Source organism: Callithrix jacchus, chromosome 13 (genome assembly GCF_049354715.1).
Source record: "Callithrix jacchus isolate 240 chromosome 13, calJac240_pri, whole genome shotgun sequence".
Classification (NCBI taxonomy): Eukaryota; Metazoa; Chordata; class Mammalia; order Primates; family Cebidae; genus Callithrix; species Callithrix jacchus.
This window is the reverse complement of record NC_133514.1, coordinates 113,404,324-113,430,663: the sequence shown is the minus strand read 5'-3', so window position 1 is coordinate 113,430,663 and position 26,340 is coordinate 113,404,324. Positions and strand designations below refer to the sequence as shown.

The 26,340-nt window shown below is 37.8% G+C and overlaps 1 long non-coding RNA gene across 13 annotated transcripts in view; it reads right to left on the bottom strand.

Moving 5' to 3' along the window:
• LOC108587907 (uncharacterized) overlaps window positions 1-26,340 on the bottom strand; it is a 651,298-nt gene that overhangs the window by 326,625 nt on the left and 298,333 nt on the right. For all 13 annotated transcript variants that reach the window (XR_013525356.1, XR_013525361.1, XR_013525359.1 and 10 more), the window contains one exon: window positions 22,106-22,214. This is a non-coding gene — a long non-coding RNA (uncharacterized LOC108587907). The remainder of the gene's footprint in view (window positions 1-22,105; window positions 22,215-26,340) is intronic.

The window sequence follows — 26,340 nt, the reverse complement described above, 5'->3', positions numbered from 1 at the left end:
CCACCTAACAAGATTGAGTCAGTAATGAAAAGTCTCCTAACAAATAAGAACAAAAAAAACCCTCTGTGAACCAGATGGCCTTACTGCTGCTTTCTCCAAAACTTATAAAGAACTGACACCATTTCTTCCTAAACTATTGGAAAATATTGAAGAGGAGAGCATTCCCTGTAACTCATTACCCTGATACCAAAACCAGACAGGACAAAAAAAAAAAAAGCCAATATCTCTGAAGAACATACATGTAAAAATCATCAACAAAATATTAGCAAACCAAATCCAACATCACAGCAAAAAGACTATACACCATGATCCAGGGATTCATCCTTAGGGATACAAGGATGGTCCAACACACACAAATCAATAAATGTGATTCCACATCAACAGAGTGAAGAACAAAAACTATATGATCATCTCACTAGATGGAGAGAAAGCATTTAATACAACTCAGTATCCCTTCGTGAGTAAGAAAAAACAAACCTCTCAACAAATTAGATATGAAAGGAAACCATCTCAACAAAATAAAGGTTATATATGATAAACCCAAAGCTAACCTCATACTAAACACAGGAAAACTAAAAGCGTTTTCCTCAATAACTGGAAAAACACAAGGATGCCCATTTTCACCACTCTCATTCAACATAGCACTGGAAGTCCTAGCCGAGATATCAGGCAAGAGAAAGAAACAAAAGGCATCCATATTGGAAAGACGGAATCCAAATTATCCCTATTTGCAGATGACATGATCTTATATGTAGACAAATCTAGACTACAACCAAAAAAACTCTTAGAACTGATAAAGTGACAAGACACGAAATTAACACCTGAAAATTAGCAGTTCTTCTATGAAACTGAAAAAATAAGGAAGCAATCCCATTTATAATAGCTACAAAACAAAATCTAATAAAATTAACCAAAAATATAAAAAATCTCTACAGAGAATATTACGAAACGCTGATGAAAGGAATTGAAGGGGACGTGCAAAAATGGAAAGCAGTCCCATTTAATTGACTGGAAGAATTAATATTATCAAAATGACTAGCTATACTACCTAAAACACCCTAGAGACTCAGTGCAATCCATATCAAAATACCAATGACATTCTTCACAGATCAAAAAATAAAAAATCCTAGAATTTATATGGAACCACAAAAGACCCCAAATCACTATGAAGGGAGAATAATTGGATTTCTCTGACTGGTTTGCCTTTATTGGAAACAAAGGCAAAAATCAAGGAAGTTGGCAGTTACTGTTCATATCTTGGCTGTTTTGAACCCGACTGGTGCAGAGTTTATGGTTTGGCTTCCTCCAATGGTTGCTGATGGTGAGGCCCAGACTTCTATATATATCTGTGATCTGGCCATTGTCCATTTGTGCATTCAGTTTCTCATACCTGCTGTCTATCATTTTCTCACATTATAGAAAAACACTTTCCTTCACTTCTACCATGCAACAACCCTCCTGGGTGTACTTCTGATCCCTTTTTACCATTGCTTTCATGGGGATTTCTTTCTGCCTATTAATTTAATTTTGCTATGAGTCAAATGGCTCATTATGGCTTGAAAACTTCTCTTTAGCTTCAGCTCAAATTCTTTGTATTGAATTCTGTTCCAGCCAGACTGAGCTACAAAAAGTTGCAGCTGACTTGAAACATCTTTCTCATCCTCTGAGTTGCTACCTCCTCTTTATTTGAAAATCTCCGTTTAGATGTCATCGCCTCCAGAAAGCTTTCTGTGAACCTGCAAAATGCCCATAAGCTGTCATAGTCTCCACTCTTAGGACACTGCCTTTGAGATATTTATGCCATCGTACTTGTCATTGTCTAGTAACTTATATTTTCTTCCTCAAACTCTAAGCACCTCTGGGAAAAGTCACCAGCATAATGCTCTGTACAGCAGATAGATGGTAAGTATTTATTGCAATAATAATTTAATCCAGAACAGGATATAATAAAGTAGAGCAAAGTTCCAGAAGTTTGTAGAATCCTTTGTCAGCTGGAGATGGAGGGAGTAGGTGCACTTCATAGAAAGCTTTCTTTCTAAGCTTATGGACACTCACCGTCAATGAGATGAAAACTTGACATTTAAATCTTTGGAATATAAAGCAAATGACTTTATACCATTTTTAAAATGTGGAACCAAATAAGAAGGCAGATATGTGGTGCACCCTGAGACCAGGCTGAAAACCAAGGCCAGCTGGAAGGGCCACCAAGGCACCTGCTCTTCTGGCTTATGCTCCCTCTTGTTTGCTAACTGTAAGGACCTGCCAAAATTAAAGGCTCACAGTAGGCACTCTGTTTACCAGATTTATCTCACAATACATAGATAGATAGATAGATAGATAGATAGATAGATAGATAGATAGATAGATAGATTATATGTAGCCATCTAGTGATATCAACCAGGGAAAGCAATACCTGTTTTCTATCTCAAAAGTTCATTAGAAATTTGAAAATATGCTATCTGAAAAAAACTAAAAACTGTTTCTAAATGATTCTAGAAGAAAAACACCCAGGAATCAGTGGATAAATAGCTCATTCTAGGACTGGGGCAGGAAATATATAAGATAAGCGTGGAACATCTTGTAGCTCTGAAAACCAGGAAGTGTGAATTCCTGCAGTTATGGATGTTATGTCAAAGACGGGAGCCAAACGAAAGAGCTTCCAATGGCCAGTGGGAAATATTTGAATTAGAAAATGAACAAAGCAGTATTGGATCATAATACAAAATATAAAATAAATATCTATCAAGCACACTGTAATAAATTATTAAATAAATAAATGAAGAGAAAGAACAAGTTTCTCCTGCAGAACAACTTAAACAATGTATGTAGATACTTCCCCCTCAGTGGGGAATCACAAATCCCCACCCCTTCTGTGTGGTTTGTGCTTTGTGACTGCTTTCTAAAGAGTAGAGAATGGAGGAGGGAGAGAGACAGTAACTAACTTGACAGTGAAAACACCTGATCAACACTACCCAGCCGGGTGGGCAAGGACATCAAGTGATAAACCCTGCTGATAGTGACATAGTGAAAATGATACTTTACCTCTGGCTGTTCCTGCCTCAAACCCATAAACTCAGTCTAATCATGACACCCAAAACGACAAACTTTAACAGAGAAGCATCCTACAGAATACTAGACCAGTACTCCTCAAAACTGTCAATGTCATTAAAAGCTAGGAAAGTCTGTGACACTATCACAGCCAAGGAGGGTTTAAGGAGACACGAAATTGAAATAGAATAGAGTTCTGTGGGGTATCCCAGAAAAGAAAAAGACAACAGAAAATCTGCATAAAGTATAGATTTTTGGTAATAGTAATGCTTCAGTATTGTATGTATCAATATTAATGATAAAATGCATCAGTATTCATGTATCAATATTAATGATAAAAAATAAAAATTCTAATATATTAGTAATAGGGGAAACTGTGGACTGTACATGAGAACTCTCTGTATTATCTTCTCAACTTTCCTGTAAATCTAAAACAGCTCTGAAAAATAAAGTCTACTAAAAATAAGTAAATAAATACAGTGGTCAATTCAAAACACAACACACACATGCACACACCCCAGAAGGTCGGTGCCCTGCCCTGCCATGGGGCCTTTCTTTTCTCTTGGTGCTTTACACTGACAGTAGACTGTTTAGCATCTCAGTAGGCGCCATATTGGTTGCCAGTGGTGTTGAGCATGGACTCAGCTGGTTCGGGGATGTAATTAATAGGTGTTTCTCTGAAGTTCTAGCTTTTGGCTACTCACAGAATGCTTCATTCCCGAGCGGGAAAGTAGAGGTTTTCATATCTTAATCTTTAAGTACAAACTAACATTTTATTTCAATAGAAAGTTGTACCAATTTTTTTGTAAAACTTATACTGGATAATCAGTATTATTTTCTATATTGATTTTCATTTGAGGCAATATTAGTGTAAAAGTGTTTATCATCCACTAATTGCAGACATGAGTAAATACTTTTACCGAAGTAAAATCATCAGTCTTCTTCATTATCACAAAGGATATTTGACACTTATAATTTACATATACCTTTCTGTTTGCTGCACACACGTTATTAAGTAAATACCCTTCTAAATGTGTACTCATTTGTAAATAATTTAATTCAATTCTCATGTTAAAGTAGCCATGCTTGTGTTACAATGTGGATTATCCAATACAGAAAAAAGAAATATCTGATGATGTTACAATGTTAAGAGGCAAATCTATCACTTAGGGGAAAAAATGAATCATGTTGCTTAGGTACAAGACATTCCCTATTTATTATTTTTCCCTTGCTTAAAAATATCTTCATGTATAAAGTGAGTTATCTTTTATTCAACAATTTCAATATTCTTTCTTAACAATATCATTAAGATAATTATATTTAAGTTTATGACCTTGTTGTCCCAAGCTAATAATCACAATACATAAAACAGAAAATGAAAATACGTATGTGTGGAATTTTTTAATTTAAGATTTATTGTGTTTAACACTATAATAAATTTAAAAAGAGAGGAATGCTTTCAAAAGGTCTCAGGAATACATTATTCTGCTATCTGTTAAGTATACTGGATAATTTAGGAATGTAATTAGAAATAACATGTTTTGCTCTCTGACAGGCAGCCAATCATCTATAAATTACAGTAATTCACTCATTAGAACCCCTTCAAGGCATTTCTAAAACACAAACATTTGTCAATGCTTAAAAGAACAAAATAAATATTAATAAAATATACGTATGAATACCTTATAATAGAAAAATTATAAAAGAGATGATTGAAATGAAAATTCTAAGTAATTGATTTAAAAAAATTTGTTGTTAACTCAGTCCTCATCTTGTGCTTTTAAAGTTCTTATACAGGAAAATCATTTTTGACAGCGTATCCCGACAAGATATTTGCATATTTCAGAGCCCAGCCAATCAACTAGGCAATACAGCCTGTAAGGCAGAGGCAGGCATGGGAATGGGGAAACCCCAGGAGGGAGGCCAAAGCAGAGACAGTTACCGGGACTCTAATGGAAAACAGTGCTTCAGGACCTTTGAATCAACGTAAGTCTCTGAGTCAGTATCAGACAAAGTCAGCCCTCAGAATTCAGTTTACAGTGTGAATCCATCCATGCCACAGTCATAGACTCAGAAAAACATAGGTCCTGGACGTCAAGGTAAGACCATATCTATTTCACATGAAGAATTGAAAAGACTCGAATAGTGGAAAACTAACTCAGGTAATTCCCAGGACCTGAAACGGTACAGCGACGCAGAGGGAGAGCTGATGGGGAGTACCTTGGTTTCTAGGCAGGAAGTTGACTCCAGGTTGCCTGTCTGGTGTGTGTCGTTCTAGAATCCCTGAACAATCTTGGCCTTCAGGGGGAAGCGCAAAAGTCCACGACCAGCGAGAGCACCGCCGAAAGGGAAGCAGAGCTCGCGTATTGCAAAGTAATAACATTTCTAATCCCCTGCATCACCTCACTGGGCTGATTACAACAGGATGGGACTGTGGAGCTCAACCACATTGCCCAGATTCACCCACCCCACAAAAGAAATTCATATTTCACATCTTTTCTTCTCAGAGGTTTATCTTTTCTTAGAAGTAAAACTCTTCCTAAAATTAAGTTTCTGGATGATGAAAGGCAACTTCTTCATTGTGCTCTCCCTATATGATCTCTTACCTTTTTTTTTGTATCTATAAACAAAATAAATAGAAGAGGAATTTTTGGACAAGAGTGTTTCATACCACAAGACTAAAGCAATTCAAATCATCTAGCAGGCACTGATAATGACAAATCATAGGATATTCTCTGTGCTTGGATAAAAGTTTGTAGTTATTTTCAGATAACACATTTTAAAACCCCTAACAAACTTTTGAGGTGAAAGACAAGTAGTGTCTGCCCTTCACAAATATACATGTTTTTTTGTCTGTAATATGTACGATGAGGTAAACCTGGTAAATAAGTGCTTATTGTGAGCCTTCAATTTTGGCAGTTCCCATAGTTAGAAAACCCAAAGGCAGGTGCCCTGAGGCCCAATTTTGGCAGATCCCATAGTTAGAAAACCCAGAGGGCAGGTACCCTGCTGGCCCTCTCAGCTTTTCCTGGTCCTCAACATTGCCTCAGGGCACACCACCTGCCTGCCTTCTTATTTGGTTGATGTTTCAAAAATAGTATTAAGTCATTTGCTTTCCATTTCAATGGTTTAAACATCAGGTTTTCCATCTCATTGATGACAAGCTTCCACAAGCTTAAAAAAGAAAGCTTTCTGTGAAGTGCACTGACTCCCACCCTCCTGGAGCTCACAAAAGATTCTGCAAACCTCTGGAGCTTTGTTCTACTTTCTCACATTCTGTTCTATATCAAATCATTATTGCAACAAATACTTATTGGCACCATACTGGTAACTGTTTCCTAGAGGTGTTTGGAGTTGGGGAGAAAAATATGTTAACAGACAACAACAAATACAATGAGATAAATATCTTTAAAAGCAATGTCCTAAGAATGGGGACTATGAAAGCTCATAGACGTTTTTACAGTTTGCAGAAAGATTTCTGGAGGAGATGATATCTCAGGTTTTAAAATAAAGAGGAGGTAGTTACTCAGATGGAGGATGAGAAAGATGTTTCAAATCAGCTGAAACTTTCTGTAGTTTAGTCTAGCTGGAACACAGAATTCAATACAAAGAATTTGAGCTGAAGGTAAAGAGAAAACACTTCTAACCCATCGTGAGTCATTTGGCTCACAGCAAAATTAAATTAATAGGCAGAGAAAGGTTTCCCCTATGAAGGAGAAGGTAAAAAGGAATCAGAAGTATACCTAGGAGGGTTGTGGTATTGCAGAAGTGAAGGAATATATTTTTCCAGAATGTGAGAAAATGATGAATGGCAGGCATGGGAAACTGAATACACAAGTGGACAATGGCCAGATCATAGATGAAAACAGAATTCTGAGACAGAACCTGCAGCAGCCCATGGAGGCACCAAACCAAACCTTTCAGTTCATCGAAAACAGTCAGGGCATGAACAGTTATTACCAGTCTCCCTGATTTTTGCTTATATTTCCAACTTAGAACCAATCAGAGAAATGCCAATATTCTTCCCTTGGCCAATCCTATAATATGACCCACTTCTACTTAGCCCACCAACAGCTTTCCCAGGGCCATAGTCTCCAATTAGTGCCCACGTGAATTCTTTCTTTTCATTTTTTCAGTGTAGAGCTATCTTGGTCTGTTTCTAACAGAATACCACAGACTGGGTAATTAATAAAAAACTGAAATTTATTTTCTCAAAGTTCTAGAAGCTGTGGGGTCCAAGATCAAAATGCCAGCTTGTTTGGTTACCTGGTGAGGATTGTTCTTTGCTTCCAATCCTCACCAGGTAACCAGGGGGGCCCAGACCCCCTTCTTTGTTTTGTCTTGACCCTTTTCTTAGACAGCAAAGCATAGTAATTAAGGCATGAACTTCACACTCAGCCTGCCTGCATTCAGAATTCCAGTTCCACCGCTTACTAGCTATGTGCCTTTAGGAAAGTCACTTGATTTCTCTGTTCCCGTTTTCTCACCTGTAAAATGGGGGATGATAACGGCACTCACGTTTGAAGTTGTTTTGAAGATTAATTTCTATTGGTAAAAGCATGTAGTGCCAGGGTCATATTAATTGCTGTGCAAGTCTTTCTTTAAGAAATAAAATCATTCCCATCTTATATCTCTAAGTTTATATCTTATGAACTCATATCTCCAAACTGGATAAACCTTCTAAGTTTAGACTGGTGCATACAACTACTTCGTTGACTTCCTTTCTTGAGTGGCTCACAGGCAACTGTCCCCAGAAAACATCACAGCTGTTCCTGTATCTATGAAATATGTTGCATTTAATAGAAACTTCTACAGTAACGGAGAGGGACTCTAGGATCACGTGTCAGAGGTTTCCTTGAAAGCAGCTTTTCTCCATCTCCATAGGAAGTTGCCCTCAGCTTCCCAAGCAGGTGTTGTGGGAGGGAATGTACTTCTAACCTATAAAAGGGTAGAAGTACACTATGGGAAATGTCCTGGGATTTATTAACTATTAAGTACATGCATGCTCATGAGAAGAGGGTCCAGCTGTTACCATCACTTACGTTACAGATTGCTGATTTAATACTGATACACTTCTGAGTGGCCTCCAAAGTCTTTAAGATTACTTTTCTCTCTCCCTTTCTTTTTCTTTCCTTCCTTCCTTCCTTCGTTTTTTTCTTTCTTCTTTTTTCTTTCTTTCTTTCTTTCATTCGTTCATTCATTTTTTTTGAGATGAAGTTTTACTCTTGTTACCCAGGCTGGAGTGCAATGGCGTGATCTTGGCTCACTGCAACCTCCACCTTCCGGGTTCAAGAAATTCTCCTACCCCAGACTCCTGAGTAGCTGGGATTACAGGCATGTGCCATCACACCCAGTTAATTTTGTATTTTTAGTAGAGATGGGGTTTCTCCATGTTGGTCAGGCTGGTCTTGAACTCCCAACGTCAGGTGATCAACCCATCTCAGCCTCCCAAAGTGCTGAGATTACAGGCGTGAGCCACCGTGCTTGGCCAAGAATACTTTTCTAAAGTCACCTGTGTGGTGATGTCATATCCTCAGATGAATGACAGATTTGAACCAGGATTCTCTATTTCCAGTATACTCATTAGGCTCCACTATTTTTTCTAATCTATAGAAAGACACAAACACCAGGCTGCTCTTCATGCTGCATTTGCTCGCCCTGTAAATGGCATCAAGAAGACCTCAGGTTGCCCTTGTGTAGACCTGCCAGTCACCATGAGTCTACGCCTTCACACCCAGAAACATTCTCAAAATGCTTTTCAACTCAGCTTACTCAATATTTTTCCAATCTTTCCATTTCTTGTTTTGTCAAGGCCACTACCCGGATCCAAGCCACCACCACCTCCCACCACCGCAGCTCCTGTGCTCATCATACTCCTGCTCCAATTTCTCCACTAACAATCAGAATATTTTCAAAATCAAATTTCATCTTGTTCCTTCTCTCTAAATACCTTTAAAAGCTCTCTATTTCTCTTAGCCTGAAGTACATTACTACACTTTTCTCATCCTAAATAAGAGCCTCCAAAACCTGGCCCCTGCTTTCTGTTACTGCATTTCTGCCTCAAGGGCTTGAAACAGTGCTTCTTCATTTCTGAACTGACCTCCTTGACTTCGTCTAATTAACTCTTTTCAACATTTCAATGTTCACTCTATGCCACTTTCGGCAAGGAAACTTGGGCCTCATTCTTTTACTCAACGTGACTTTTTACAACTACAGTGTAACAATTTATCTTCTGCCATGACTGTTTGATGCCTGTATCTTCTTCTAGACCATTAGCCTTCTGAGAGTCACATCTAACCTGGGCTGGGTTTTTTTTTTTTTTTTTTTTTTTTTTGAGGCGGAGTCATCCTGTCGCACAGGCTGGAGTGTAATGGCACGATCTCGGCTCACTGCAACCTCTGCCTCCCAGATTCAAACGATTCTCCTGCCTCCGCCTCCTGAGTAGCTGGAATTACAGGTGCCCACTATCATGCCCAGCTAATTTTTGTATTTTTAGTGGAGATGGGGTTTCATCATGTTGACCAGGCTGATCTCAAACTCCTGACCCAGTGATCCACCTGTCTTGGCCTCCCAAGTGCTGGGATTACAGATGTGAGCCACTGCTGCCCAGCCTAGCCTGGATATTTTTTAAAGGCTTGTTGTATAAGTAAGAGAAGGTTATGGAGAAGAAAAAGGATTTGAATAGAGAAACAATGATACATCATGGAACAGCATTAAGTGCCTGCTTTAGGTTAAAACATAATTTAGAATGACATCTGCAGGGTATGGCAGTCGAGACAAGTGAGGAGGTTTGAGTGAATGAGTATATCAGAGCAATAGCAGAGCAAGATAGTTAGAATTCTGTCAGCAAATACTAAACCGATGGAGCATGGGATTTAAGAAAAATGAATAGCTAAGAAAAAATCTGTTTCTGGTCTTATATATTTTTGATTCAGTAGTATATGTAGATACATACATTTAGTGTAGAAACTTTAAACTTTATTTCAAGTTAGACCAGAACAGATAAAACTGTTGAAGAAAAAGTGATAACATCTCTGTTTTTGAGACTGTGTTTTAAGCATCTATTGATCCACGGCAGAAATAAGTACAGTAAAATCATTAAGAAAATAAAAATTGCTCGAAAAGAAAGGAGATAATGATGATTAGATTTCCTATTTACCTACAGACTGGGTAATTAACATAAACTCGTTATTAAAGGTGTAGATACAGACACTGCTAAACTTTTTCTCTCGAATAGCATTTTTTAAATAAATAAACAGACACAAACAGTGTAGTTTACTTTCAGGTTGTCATTTCCAAAATGGTATGGATACCAGTCAATTATTTAGAAGACCGCTCTGGCTGACGTTAGATCAAATTTGTATTAATTGCCTCTACCAACGATATTTTATTTAATACTAAGAAAATGCTGAATTGGTTATCAAATTATTTAGGTATTTATGGTTAGGAAACTAATTTTACTGGAACAGCTGATGTTGCACATTCATTTAAGAAAGCCACAGGACAAGCAAACACTCTACCAGATGTCTTGTGTCAAAGCAACTGGGTTTTGTGTTAGCTGAGCCCAGCAACTCTTGCAGGGCATCCTGGGAGATGACATCTCGTGCAGGGCAATATATGAAATCAGGTATTGAGCACAGAGGGAGTACAATTTACTGTAAACAGTTTTAACAGTCTCAGCAAAAAATCTGTCTCATGAAGAGAAAAAAATTCAACCAACCCCTCCTTGCAAAAGAGGGCGTCAATAACTTCAGAAGATAAATGCTTGCCTTTCTTTAGATTTTATGCCATTTTGATGCAGGCTTTGAGGGATTTATAAATGAGATTTTTAATTAACTTTTTTGCATCTTGATGTCAGAACCTTTCAGCCCCTCTCTTAGAGTAACACATCTATGTTGTGGGGCAGGAAGGAAGGAACATGGCTAGTCTATATGACTGTTTAAATTGTCCAACGGCAGTGAGAATATTCAAGGAAATAATTTTGTAGATCTCCTTCTCCATCCCTTTCATTTGTATGGCCCTCCTTCTCTACTGTTCCCTACTTCAATTTCAGGAAAATGTCTGAAAACTGACATCTATCCAGAACATGTAGGCACCTCAGGCAGTCAAGCTATCAAGCTGTTTACATGGCGACAGTAGCTATCCAAATACCTCAAAAAAGCTATCATAAGTCATTGTGTCATGCTGTAATTCCACTTTTTGTGAGGGCATTGAGCAATCTGGCAAGAAAATCACAAAAGATAACAATGTATTTATGTTATTCACTCTGGCTCAAAATTACAGCTGGCAGTAATATCTTAGCTGATTTGTATAACTCTTTCTGAAACTCTCCACATTCACAAGTGTAGCAGAAGTGAAGTAAAAAATGTACCCACATATTAATTTCCTAAACATTTAGGAAGATTGGAAGCACAGAGCAAAATGAGCAAGAAAATATTTTTAAATTGCATACTTTGAGTTGCTGACAATAATTTTATATGTATCAATGTAGTCTTTCTCCAAATAACCTCTGCTCATAGTCTAAATAAGAAGGAATTTTAAAGTTTATTCAAAAGAAAGTAGACAAGTGTTTAAGTTTATGTTTTACTATAACATTGTTTTCCCTTTATTATTATACAGAAAATCATTAGGAAAGAAGGAACAGTGTAGCCCTTAAGCTGTTTCTGTAGCACAGAGAAAAGGCAGCAATTCATAGGCCTGATTTGTGTATAGGAGGTTCATAAAGGATTGTTATAGGCTAAATTATATCCCCAAAAATGATACGTTTAATCCTGCACTTGGGAATGTGATCTTATTTGGAAATAGAGTCTTTGCACATGTAATCAAGTTAAGATAAGGTAATTAGTGTGAAACCTAACTTAATAAGACTAGGGTCCTTATAAGAAGAGAAGAGACAACCAGATACACACAGAAGATAACGTGCAGATATACGGGGAGAACACCAGATGACAACCCAGGCAGAGACTGAAATGACGCATCTGCAAACCAAGGAACACTATGGTTGTTGCAACATCAGAAGCCAAGAGAAAGGCCTAGAAGAGACTCTCCCCTGGAGCCTTCAGTTACTTTATTTCATGGCCCTATAGACACTTAATTTTGGACATCTCACCTCCAAAACTGTGAGAGAATTTCTGTTCTCTTTAGCTACCTGGTTGGTGCAGATTTGTTTTGGAAACTTTAGGAAATGGAAACAGGGTGTGTCCTTAGAAGCAACAGCCATAGGAAGTTGGAACAGCAGAACTGGGGAAGGAGAAAAAGAATGGAATACAGCCACCAAGGGAGCTCAGCTGATCCCATGGGGAACTCTGGGGCTACAACTGCCCTTCACTGCGGCCTCAGTGGAGGACAGGCAGCCAGGCCTTGTGACCCTGAGCGCTCCCTGGATGTGGGCTACACCAGCATGTTAATCTTCCAGCCAAGAACAATGCCCAGAGACTATATTATGTGGAAACATTTTGACACATACATTTTTTTCAAGGTAAAGAAGTTATTTTCTTTTTCTTAGCTTAAAAGTAATTTTGTTACTGTGACTCTCAGATGTCCTTAAAAAAAATAAAAAACAAACCTTACAACAGATAAATTGAGGAATCTGAACCCGTCTCTAGACTCCTAAGTGTGATCCTTCAGACCCCACCGTGGGCAATAAGGCTGTACCTGGCAGATGGCACAAGGGAGGCCGCCCTTCCCACAGGAGATTCCATGCACAGCTAGCGCGTTGTTGCCTCCACAGGGAGCTGCAGTCAAGGATCAGCCCCTGCAAACTCCATGCTCTTCCAGCCCACTTCCATCCCAAGATCTCCTGAATCTTTATCTCTGTACATTCTCCTTGTTTTGGTTTCTGCTAAAACTGCCTTATCCAGGAGACTTGAAGATAACTTTCTCCACCATAACTCAGTACTCAAAACTCAGTACACCATAACTCAGTACTCATAACTCAGTTTTCCTCTCCTAGTGCTTCTCCCTCCCTTTTGTGTAGCCTCAGGGTTCATAAAACGTCAGAAGCCTTTGTCTGGGGCTCTTTCAGCCCCAAAAGGGAGAAGATCCCCATCTGCACTGGCAAACCTGACTCACACACTGGTCCAGTCACATAGATGAAAATGAAACACAAGAATATCTTGTTTCTGGCCTCCTGCTTATATGATTGCAGTGTGTGAGTAAGGGCTTGACCATTGCTTTCAGTTTGGCTCATTGTTTGTTTTTTTTTTAAAACCTGGTCAATTTTTTTTAATTGGCACATAACTATACAGATTTGTAGAGTACATACATAGTGATGCTTCAATGCATATAATGTATAGTGATTAAATCAGGGTAATTAGCATATCATCATCTCAAACATTTATTCTTTGTGTCAGGAATATCCAACATCCTTCTAGCTGTATAAAAGTATATATGATTGTTAACTACAGTCATCCTACAGCGCTATAGAATACCAGAATTTATTCCTCCTATCTAGCTGTGCTTTAATTTGACCATCTGGCAGCTCAGCTGTCTCTCAACTACCTCTCAGCTCTTGACAGTAACAGAGTTTACCAAATTCTTTTCTCGGATGTTTGAAATGATAATATGATTCTTCTACTTTAATCTGGTAGTATAATGAATTGCATTAATAGCGATCTGAATGCTGAATTATACTTGCACTCTCAGGATAAATCTCAGTTGGTCATGTGCATTCTTTTAAAATACAGGAAAATTCGCTTTTTTGTTGTATTATTTAGACTATTTACCTCCACATTTGTAAGTGAGATTGCTCCATGGTATTGTTTTATTTAGCTTAACTGAAACTTTATATCTGTACATTCTCCTTGTTTTGGTGTCTTTCACACCCAATGGACATTCCCCACTTGGTCCATGTTCTGGGATAAGTGAAAGAACATGGTTATTAGAAATTTTATCATGCAGTTGTGGTGGATGTTGAGGTACATTAATAACATATGTGGGATATTAGCTTTTGTTTCTTATTTTCCTTTTTAAAATCTGAGCATCTTTGTACTTTGAGGAGGTTAAACCATTATTTTTTTTTGAGAGCAGAACATTTGAACTTATTGTTTCCACTTTTGCATTTACTGTTTATGTGACTATTGTTTACTTCCCCTTTCCTTTTTCTCCCAGCATAATGTTTTTTCTTCAACTTCCTATTTTTGTCAATATTTCAGTAATTTAAGATTTCTTTTTCCAATGCTCTTTATATAATAAAACTTTTACTTCAGGCTGTATTTTTCTATTAATGTTGAGAATTAATCAGTATAGAAACATGCTTTTACTTAGCACTACAAAAGTTTTGTGGAATTATTTGGAGTTTTTATTCGAGAATTTTTTTTTGTATTATTATTTGGCCACTTTAGAAATCCTTTCTTAACAACTGCAATAGACTTCATACCACACAGTATCAACAGTTACTTGCTTTGTGTAAAGCTTTTAGATTTCGATGCTCTGTTTTCTTTGACATGTACCCCTTCCTGTATTCCATGATACCCTTTTCTTTTACTCCTTTCATGTGTGGTTGCATTCTGTGATTTTGTTGTTGTTGTTGTTGTTGTTGTTATTCCTATTTTTGTTTTTGGGCAGTGTATAAATGGCGGGTAAACTTTAAGATTGAATACACATTTTGATTTTTTTATACAATATAAGTGACAATTTGCTAGGGTACAGCATTGTGAATTGTCCATAAGCCTGATACACATTCAAAAATTTCACAATGCAAAATGTAGGTGTGTGTGGATATGGGCAATAGGCACTCTCGTGCACTGACTTTGGAAAGCAGACCAGTGTAGTCATTCTGGAAAACTGTCTAGCATTATTTAGTCAAGTATAAATAAATTACAACCAAGTAATTCCATATAGGTATAAAACAGTGAAAAGTCTGTGTAGGGCCAAAAGAAGATGTGTATGAGAATTCTCCACAATGTTATCTGTTGTGGTATTCAACTAAAGGCAAATAAGTAACGCACAATGGAATATCGCAAAGAAGAAACAGTATGTACAAATCACCAAAAACAAAAATAGACTTTAAATATGTCCTGCTTAGAAACAAGCAAGGTGAGAGAATGAGATATGTATTACAAATAATGCATATGATAATTCATTAAAATATCTATATTAAATTATATATAATTTCAAAATGCACAGAAAACATATCAAAAAAATGAGAAAGAGGGAAGTAAAAGAACATGATTATTAGAACTTGTTATAAGGTTATAAGGAAATTGTCTCAGGTCCTGTTATATTGAAGCAGACTCTGAGACAAGAAACCTTGTACAAGTGCAATTGATCAAGGATGTGCTTCCAGAAGAAACCATTAAGAGAGGAGAAACAGCAGGATAGGAAAGGGTCAGAAGCCAAATGAAGGTGTGATTCAGAATGAGATACAGTTGTAACTAACCTGAAAAGATAGATACTTCCAGTGCTATGTTTAATAGTAGTAGTGAGGGAACATTGTTACCTTGTTCCTGATCTTAAAGGAGGAAAAATTAATCTTTCACCATTTAATATAATGGTATCTGGAAATTTTTTTTGTAGTATCGCTTATCAGGTTAAGAAAGTCCCTTTCTATATCTAGTTTGCTTAGAGTTTTGTTTTTTATCATAAATGGATGTCAACTTTTGTCAAATTCTTTTGCTCCATCTATTGTGATCAGTTCTTCAGAGTGTTCACATGGCCCATGACATTGATTTGTTTCCAAATGTTGAACCAGCCTTGCATTCCTTGGATTGATTGCATATGGTCATGATGTATAATCTGCTTAATATATGACTTTCTAATATTTTGTTGAAGATTTTCATGTCTAGGGTTTCTGAGAGTTACTGAAATGTTGTTTTCTTTTCTTGGACTGTCTATCTGGTTTTGCTATAGGTTAATCCTAAAAATAGCAGAATGTCTCTCAACTACTTCTATAATGCCAGGTTAATCCTTCTGTAATGCCAGGTTAATTCTTTCAGAGAATTTGTCTATTTCATCTCAGTTTCAACATGAGATGTAGAGTTATTCACAGTATTCTGTTAATACTTTTTTAACATCTGTTGGGTTGGTAGTTATACCTCCTCTTTTCTTCTTGATATTTTTAACTTGTGTCTTCTGTTTTATCCCTCCTTTGGAAGCCTGGCAAGGAGTTTATCAAATTTATTAATCTTTTTTTAAAAAACAGCTTTTGGTTCTGTTGATGTTCTCTATTACTTCTGTTTTTATTGTCTTGATTTCTTTTCCAATCCTTATTAACTTCTTACTTTTGCTTGTTTTTATTTGCTCTTTCTCTAGTTTCTTAAAGTGCTTGTCTCTTCTGAGTTTGAACAAGTCATTTGTTTTGTGACTCCAGTTTTTTAATGAGTTCAATAAAAGTCATTAATTTACATACAGTTTGTGTTTTTTTCTTGTGGTATGGGTGGAAATGACTCTCCTTCAATCTTTGTATCTCCTAATGAAAACTTGAAGTCTAGATTTTGTCTTACCATAAAAGAAGTCATTTCATATCTCTGACACAATTTTATGATAGGGATAGTTTTTCTAATATTAACCTATCTTTTCTTTTTAAAATAAAACCTGCCTGAAATAGAAAAGTATATTTTTTAAAAAATTTCTACTATTACATCCCATTTATTCAGAGACTTAAAGAAAAAGATTGTGAAAAAGATTTTCACAAGAACATTTCAATAAGAAACATTGAAAATGTTTTAGAGTATGGTACTTGTTTTCATTCTCGTGTATGCATTTGGTTAAACAAATAGATATTTGTTTGCCTGCTTATGTGTTCATTTGCTATAGGACATTATTACAGGAGATTGGTGAGGGTGGTGGGAAATTTTATAGAGAAAGATGCAGCCCTTCTTGAAGGGACAGAAGGTTTTGCAAAAGCTTTGGGAAAAGGTTTATGGCTGAAGGCAGCCTGGTCCTCTTACCTTGAGCTAACAGCAAAGAGCAGACAACAGGAGAATGTAGAGGAGTTTATCTAAATAGCTTGTTTACCTATTCCCCCCACCCCAGACCAACCTTTGATCATCCATACACAGGACTGCTCTCTACTCAGGGGGTGAGCAATGTTAATTACCCACTAATGGTGTTTGCTTTAGACCTTTGTCATTAAATTTATTCTAAAATAAATACAAGCCTCTCCAGCATATAGGGGCTCTACTGCAGGACTCGGGACTCCAGTCTCTTCAGGGTCTGTGAGCCAGTGGGGCAGGCAGGGGTGTGGGGCGGTGGTCCCCTGGCTACACTCACACAGGCAAAATATCTGTGTCTGCATACTTCTGTCATTCATTGCTCAGAGTCCACTGGTCAGAGTTGGCACATTATATAATCAAATGAGTTTATTTTGAAAACTTAAAGACCTAACCCACTAAAACATTGAGTTAATTGCCTTTTTTCAAGGTTTCTTTTTGTTTGCTTTTTTTTTTTTTTTTTTTTGAGATGGAGTCTCACTCTGTCTCCCATGCTGGAGTATGATAACTTGATCTCAGTTCACTGCAACCCTGCCTCCCAGGTTCAGGCAATTCTCCTGCCTCAGCTTCCCAAGTAGCTGGAACTAAAGGAGCCCACCACCACACCAGCTACTTTTGTATTTTTAGTAGAGATGGGGTTTCACCATGTTGGCCAGACTAATTTTATATCACTGTTTGAATTTATTCCATGCATAAAGTACTTGGTGTTTACTTTTTATCTGAAACCACAACTATGTATTTTATTTCAAATATCCTTTAAATTTTGCATAAAATTGTGTATCTTACATATTTTTAGCTTTTTCTTTTATGTAGCTTTTATTCCTTTCTCTTGTTTTTTTGTTTTTGTTTTTTTTGTTTTTTTTTTTTTTTGTTTGTTTTTTGAGATGGAGTTTCACTCTTATTGCCCAGGTTGGAGTGCAATGGCATGATTTCTGCTCACCACAACTTCTGCCTCCCAGGTTCAAGTGATTCTCCTGCCTCAGCCTCCCGAGTAGCAGGGACTACAGGCATGCACCACCATACCTGGCTAATTATGTATTTTTAGTAGAGACAAGATTTGTCCATGTTGGTCAGTCTGGTCTTAAATTCCCAAACTCAGGTGATCTGCCTGCCTCAGCCTCCCAAAATGCTGGGATTACAGGTATGAACCACCGTACCCAGCCTCTTATTCTTTAATTTATGTATCTTGGGGTATTTTATTAGTCTTCTCAACAACGTATCGGTTTTAAATGGGATTTCAAAACTGTTTTTAGATGTACTTATCAATTTCACCTTCTAAATGTTTTATTATTGATATATTACTTTCTGTTCTTTATTAATTTCTTCATCCTTCAGAGGTCATTTATGAGGATTATAGAAAAAATCCTTCATATTACAATCTCTGAAAATATTAAAAAATCATAAATGGTTAAGAGTTCTTGAAGTAAATGCAATGTAATGACGATTCTTTTATTAGTTCCAATTTTATTTGGGTGATTTTTTAATCTTCTATTCCTGAAGGTTTGCTTAATATTCGTATTTTATTTTATTTATTTATTTTTAAAGACAGGGTTTTACCATAGTGGTCAGGTTGGTCTCAAACTCCTAACCTCAGGTGATCTTCCTACCTCAGCCTCCCAAAGTGCTGGGATTACAGGCGTGAGCCACCGTGCCCGGCAATATTAGTATTTTAGAGGAGAAGGTGAAGAGAAATAGAAAAGAGAAGTCTTCTAGCAACAAATATTTATTGGACAATAATATGCAAACAATAAGAATAAACATTTTATGCACATGATTATTTCCCTTTGAAGACCTCACTATGAACAGGCATATGGAGGGAGAAAAGATTATTGTAACCAATTATTTTGGAATTAGGATGTTTGCTTAAAGAAATGAAGTGTGTGAATAATCAAGAGATGAGCATTTAGGGAAAGTGTGATTACAATTTATCCTTATAACTTTACAAACTACATTTATTCCTATTGCATTTTAAAAGGATTGGTATGCAGTTCTTTCCATCTGACAAGCATGGATTAATGCAAGCCAAACATAACCTCTAATACAACTTGCTATTTACATAATTTTAGACAATCATTTTCATTTAGAAAATAGATGAAAACAAGATTTCACAAAAACATCACTTCTTTCTCCATGGATTCTGAATAGTAGAAGGAAATGTCTCACGGTTAATTATGTTTTCAAAACAAAGTAAGAGTGAAATATTTTAAAATGCTAAAACAAAGAGGCAGAGGAGAGAAAGGGCTTCATGGAGCTCTCAAAGCTCACTATCAAAATCTCTGCAGGAAAATCATTCTGTTCAAAGCCATTCTACCAAAATGGCAACCTATACTACCCCACATATTCCCCATTTTCACTACCATGTTTTAATTTTCTCCATAAAATATATCATAGCTGATATAATATATTGGCAGCCTAATGCAGTGATTCAGAGCACTTGTGTAGAGGCTCCTAGTTTGAATTTTAATGTAAGTGAAAAAGGACACATCTGACGAGCAGAGAAATGAAATGATCAGACTTCCATTAGAAAAAGATCATTGGATGCTCTGTAAGATGAGTGGTACTGGGGCAAAGGCAGAAGCAAAGAGACCAAGCAAACAATGCTGCAAGCAAGAGGTGATGGAGATTTGGAGCTAGCAGCGGCAGTGGAGGTTTCAAGCAGTGGATTCTCTCTCTAGCATCAAAAGCAAAGACCACAAACAGCCTTACAGAGACTGTTCAACCATCTCCCACAATTACAGATGAGCAGATCCCTGTGACAAATCTCTTTCTTAATAAATGGGAGATGGAGAAACAGGTGTTAGGGGACAGAGAAAGAGAGTGGTGGGGAGGAACAGGGAATAGATCTCCCAGTGGTTCTACTCTCTGATTGGATCCTGAGTGAGACAGGTAGTAAGTATGAAAAACTATTGCACCAAAATTTAGAAAGTGAAATAAAATAATCGAATTGCTGGGACTCTGGAGATCTAAAGGAGATGGAAGAATTGGGCATGGCTGGCTTGGATGGATGGATGGATGGATGGATGGATGGATGGATGGATGGGTGGGTGGGTGGATGGATGGATGGGTGGATGGGTGGGTGGGTGGATGGGTGGATGGGTGGATGGGTGGATGGGTGGATGGATGGATGGATGGGTGGGTGGGTGGATGGATGGATGGATGGATGGATGGATGGATGGATGGATGGATGGATAGATGGTGGCAGCACTTATCGAGACATACTGTGAGAGAGGTGTACAGCTTAGAGAGAGACAGGTCCCTATTTGGACACATTGTCTGATACTATGGGATGTTCAGGTGTCAATATCTATTAGAGTGTTTTAGAGGGTATAAAAGGGCACGTTAGAAAATTAACGTTTGAAGGGCTAAGAAAAGCAGCAGTAACAAAATGACATCCAGAGGCCAGGGATATAGGATTTGAAGACAGAATGGGGAGCAGTGGCAGTTTCGGCAAAGGGGTTAAGGAAGAAACTGAAAAAAATCAATAAGTGAGGAAGAAAAGTCCTCAAAATGGGTGCTAAAGTGCCTTGTTTGTGATTTTAGGTGTATTTCTTTTCTTCTCGACTGGATTGCATGGATCTTAAATAGAAAAAAAAAAGAGGCTTATTATCCTCTGAATTTCCCTTGGGTATCAGCATAATGTAAAACACATACAATGTGCTCAATATTTTGACTTGATAGCTGCTATGTAACTCTGAGCCCCTTCTTCCACTTTTCTGCATAACTTTTCTTTTGTTAGAGAGAGGGTCTCTCTAGGTTGCCAAGGCTTATCTTGAACTCCTGGGTTCAAGCAATCCTACCACCTTAGCCTCCCAAAGTGCTAAAATTACAGGTGTGAGCCAACACACCCAGCCTGCGTTGCTCTTGTTCTCACCTTGCTGTGTCTCATTTCCCACATATACTCCTGACCTTTTGATTTTATCTTTCTATATTTGCAGGTTCTTTTCCAATTTTTAAGCAATGTATTTTACACTGAAGACTCCAACAGTAATGCTCTTCAAGAGCTGATGGTAATGTCAAGAATTTTATTTCTAACAGCAATTTTTCTTGTGTCCTTTCAAGTAAGCCATTTTATAAGTTTCAGTGATTCCCCCCAAAATTCAAACTCATTTTTTAGAGAATATTATTAGACATACTACAGATTCTCTTTAAATATACTGACTAAATTTTAATATATTATCTTATGAAATTCAAGCACTATACAATAATATTAACAATAAAATAATATGTTAAGCATAAATATTATGTACTATGACTATTGCAAATATTTATGTGTATTATCTCATATACTTGTTACATCTCCAGGAAGATAGCATCCCAAAGTATAGATTGGCAAGCTGAAGGACAGGTTAAATAAACTTTCTCTAATTCACAACTAATAACAGTTGAAAAAAAAATCACTCAGTAAAGTCTTCTGAGTGAAGAAAATATATATTGCCATCCATATGAATGTATATTTCAAAATAAAAAATAACTATTTTGGAATGTATGTGAAAATTATGAATCAGTTGAGAATATAACTTGTATGGCACCAATAAAATTTCTATTCATTGGAAAAAGATAACTTTATTATCATTAGGAAAACAGTTGAATTTTTCATAAAGGCAAAACATATACCACATTTCTGAGATAAAATAAATTGGATCACAGTCCTTGATATCCTCATAAAAATCATTTAGATGCTAAAATCTGAACAGTAACCAAAATTTTCCATCTAATCACTTTAAAATCTGAACAGTAACCAAAATTTTCCCTGGCTACAAAATATATCTTTCAAAGTACTTACCAAAACTTTTGAAATTCCCAAGTAATGCACTCATCTTTGTAGGTTAGAATTTATCACACATAACAAATGGTGTGTAAATTTTGAGGGAATGGAGACGCAGGTATTCAGAGAAAGGGCAGAGTGAAGATGTACTTGGAACGAAAATAACAAATGAGAAAAGGGAGAAAAATGAAAATTCTCCCCCAGGGACTGGAGAGGAATGACCAACATTTGTACTCCAGTTTCTGAGATAACACAAAATGCAAAGACACAGCAGCTGGGATCATTATCCACAGATGCAACCCAAGGATTCAGAAAACTGCACTTCATGACAAGGATACAGACACTTTTTAACGGGACTGACCTTAAGGCTGTACTTTTCTTCCTTCCTCGACAACTGTGGACTGCTGCACAAACCCGCAGAAGCGAATACTAAGGTATGAGATCAATGAGCCACACCATGCAGAGCCCAGCTGCAAAGACAATCACAGAAATAATCATTTGGTTAAAAGTATAAAGATGTGATCCTTTGAGTTAATCTATGGACAACTTATAAAACAGGGCAGGATAACATTGAAGTATCATCGGCTCTATCACTTTGTTGTTGGCTGTTGTTTTGATAAAAATGACCTCCTTCAAAGGAAACCATGAGAGTTCTGAAGGAGAAAGTGAAGGTTTTATTTTGGAGGACTAATCAATGCCATTTGGATTGGGTAGTCACACTAACACTGAGCCAGAGACTCATGGGCCAACTGTAACTATCCATGTCTTGCTGAAGGTAAAAATCATTGAGAAAGTGAGTTCCTGCAACTAAGAAGGGCTAAAGTTGGTACCAATTTCTAAATCAAGAATAAAAAGAAAAATGTCTAGAATAGGAAACAGCTTTGAGCCAGGTCTGAGCACAGCAGGCTACTCTTTTCCAGCAAATAATCAGTGCAAAAATACGCCCAAGATGAGGATGGGGGAGAGGATGCAGCTATGCTGTGTCTTCCTCAGCCTCAGGGAGGTTAGTCAACTGCATTGCTAAATGCAGTTCTACATGGGAGGAACCGGATGAGGGGAGAACAGAGCTGGGCTTCCTGCATTTCCTATCATCAGCCATGGAAGGAAACACATCAAGAAAGCATCGGCCGGGCACAGTGGTTCACGCCGATAATCCCAGCATTTTGGGAGGCCGAGGCAGGTGGATCACGAGGTCAAGAGATAGAGACCATCCTGGTCAGTGAGGTGAAACTGCTGGGCATGGTGGTCTGTGCCTGTAGTCCCAGCTACTCGGGAGGCTGAGGCAGAAGAATTGCTTGAACCCAGAAGGCAGAGGTTGTGCCATTGCCCTCCAGTCTGGGTAACAACAGCAAAACTCCGTCTCAAAAAAAAAAAAAGAAAAGAAAGCATCTTCTCTAAAACCTTGTAAGGAAAGTTTTGCCATGCTATTTTGCCTATTTACTTTTAAATTTTTCTTTTATTTTTTAGTAGAGACAGAGTCTCACTGTGTTGCCAAGGCTGGTTTCAAACTCATAGGCTCAAGTGATCTTCCCACCTCAGCTTCCCCAGCGTTGGGATTACAGGCATCAGCCACCTTGCCAGGCCTATTTTACATGGTTCCATGTTTACCTTCTTTCTGTAACAAAAGCCTTAAAGATGTCCCATCAGTCATCAATGTATGATTACCCTGACTTCATAACACTGTAGGGTCAGTTAGCGTCCAGCCAAAGTGTATATCCTGTCTTCTATAATGTAGTGTCGTGCTGAATCTAGCGGAGACCAGATTTTGCCTCTAGGTTACGAGCATGTGACTGAACAAAAGCGATGCGAGCTCCTCTTTCCTCTGCCCCATTCTGTTTACCCTTTCTCTGTTCCCCAAGGGTGACCTCAGAAGCCATTTCCGAAGCTGGTAGCACTCCCAACTCCCACCCCTGCCAACACCAGGGCCAGAAAGTCTGTGTGAAGAGGAATACCTTGCTGACCTAGTCAATCCTCCCAGTATTTTAAGTGTACAGTAAATTAACTTCTATTGTGGTCTGAGTCATTCATCACCAGGGGTCAATTTCTTAATGGATTCAGGGCCCCAACCAATAGAAACATGTATCGCAACATGACACCTTAATGTGTATAACTGCCTCTGTGTCTTGATAGTGGCAAGATTGCCGATCCTGGCTTTGTTTCCTTTGTGATGGGGCCTCACCTGCGCCGTCACCAGCACAGGTAGTTAGACATGGATACTGCACTGAAGATACTGAGAAAGACTCTGGGGTGTCATTTCAGAAAGATTAAAAGAGCCTACAGGATGGGCAGGTATTCTGTTCCTCAACTCCCATAAATGAGAGTTATTAAAACCAATGATTATCATTAAGGACAATTCTCTGACCAAGGGGAGTTGGCAAAAATCATCTGGCTTCACTTATAACCATTTGGCTTCCTGCTCTCCAGTGACTTCAGAATGACCAATTAGCCCTGTGGGAATCTAACTGGAGATATAAGCATGACAGAATCATTCAAGATACACCTTTCATTTTCTTAAACATTCCTTTTTGGTCCCAGCAATATCATGCCAGCCATTTTCATTTCAAGGGGAGAGAGGTGGTTTCACTGGCCCCTAAAAAACGCATTTAGCTGCAGGCGCAGCGTCTATAATCACTCTGTCTGATAATGCCTGTTTTTCTGTCATTTTCGCAGTTCTTTCCTGCATTCCTTCTCACCCCATTTGGTTTTAAATTTGCTTGTCATACAGTTGCTCTAATCTCACTTATAAATGAAAAAAAGAAATTTAAAAATGTCTCCGACTGACAGATCACTGCTGTAAACCAGAGCTCTTACTATGGGTGTGTTTCACTCCTCTGCCAAAATCCCTGCGGCTACAGCTGCCGCTAATCAAAAATTCCCTAACCCTGTCAAAGATGCCCTGCTTCCTATGATCCCCATGTTTGGGTCATCAAAACGCACAATCCCCCTTTTTTAAAATGTTAACATCTCCCCCAAAGAACTTTACCTTAGGCCACCCCACTACATAGCTCAGCTGCTTCAAAGACTGACAACTTACTCAAGAGGGTTTCCTGCTTGATGAAACATAATGTCTGCCTCAAAGCAGGGGCCACGTGGACTTTCCTTCCCTTGTTCTGTGCAGATATCACAGTAGCAAGATCGATTTTAGAATCATTGGCTTGGGAAGCTTAAAGGGATCTTATAAATCATATAGTACAACTCTCTCTGGGGTCTAGAGGTTAAGTGACTCACTTGAGGTCACCAGATTAAGTAGTGACAAATCAGATACATTAACCCAAGGTTCTTCGTTCCCTGCCTCACTCTTTTCCCTGTGCTGTGCTATGAAGATTGATATGACGAAACCCCACACAGTTTAAAAGAGATTAGGTCGAAGATCAGTTCTCTGCCTGAGTTGCCCTATTCCCAAGATTAATCAGGGTGTTCTTTATGTAGTTTTCGTGTCAGCGATGCCACACAGCTCACTGCATGCAGTTAGATTGTCATGTTTCTCTTGAATTTAGTTTCCAGCTGGAAACCTAGGAAAGTCTCAGCCCCAGACATTCTGGTGTGTCATCTTGCCACTTTATAAGCCCACAGCTAATAATGCATTAAGAGAAAATTATGTGGGAAAGAGATTTTTTTAAATGTAAACCTATATGCCTATTAGAATGGATAATATCCAAAATATTGACACCAAATGCTGGTAAGGATGTGGAGTAACAGGAACTCTCATTGCTGATGAGAACCCAAAATAATACTGCCTCTTCAGAAGACAGTTTGGCAGGTCCTTACAAAGCTACACATAGGTTTACCATTGGATCCAGTAATTGTGCTCCTAAGGAGTTACCCAAATGAGTTAGCCACACAGAAACCTTTAGACAGATGTTTAAAACAAGCTTATTCATAACTGTCAAAACTGGAAGTAACCAAGGTGACCTTCAGTAGGTGAATAAGTAAATCTTGACGTGATCTGTACATAAAAGGAAATGAGCTATGAAGCCATGAAAGTATGTGGAAGAAACTTAGGTACGCATCACTAGGTAAGAGCAGCCAGTTTGAAAAGGCTATCCCCTGTATGATTCCAAGTGGATGACATTCTAGAAAAGCCAAAATTACAGAGACAGTTAAAAAATCTTTGTTTGTCAGGGTTTCCAGGGGAGGTGAGAAGGGAAGACTAGGTGGAGCAAAAGACATTTTTAAGGCCGTGAAAGTATTCCATATAAAACTGGAGTGGTGCATACATGATATTATGCACGTGTCAATATTCACAGACAAGAGTGAACCTTAATACAACCAATAGACTTTAGAGCATAGGTGTTAATATTAGTTCATCAGTTGTAGCAAATATACCATACAATGCAAGGAAACGGTACTTTCCGCGTAAGGTTTCTATGAACATAAAACTTCTGTGAAATAAAAGCCATTTTAACAAGTGTAAACACTGTATAGTCAACAAGAAAAAGATCATAATATTGATATCGTTTTTGCTGACAATATTTCAACTGAAAATTTCCTCATAGTTTGATCCAAGTTAGCAAGGCCATCTCCAAGCCTTGTGAACCACTTACCATTCATTTGTGAATATCATTTAAGCATAAATCACTGCCTTAGCAGACATGA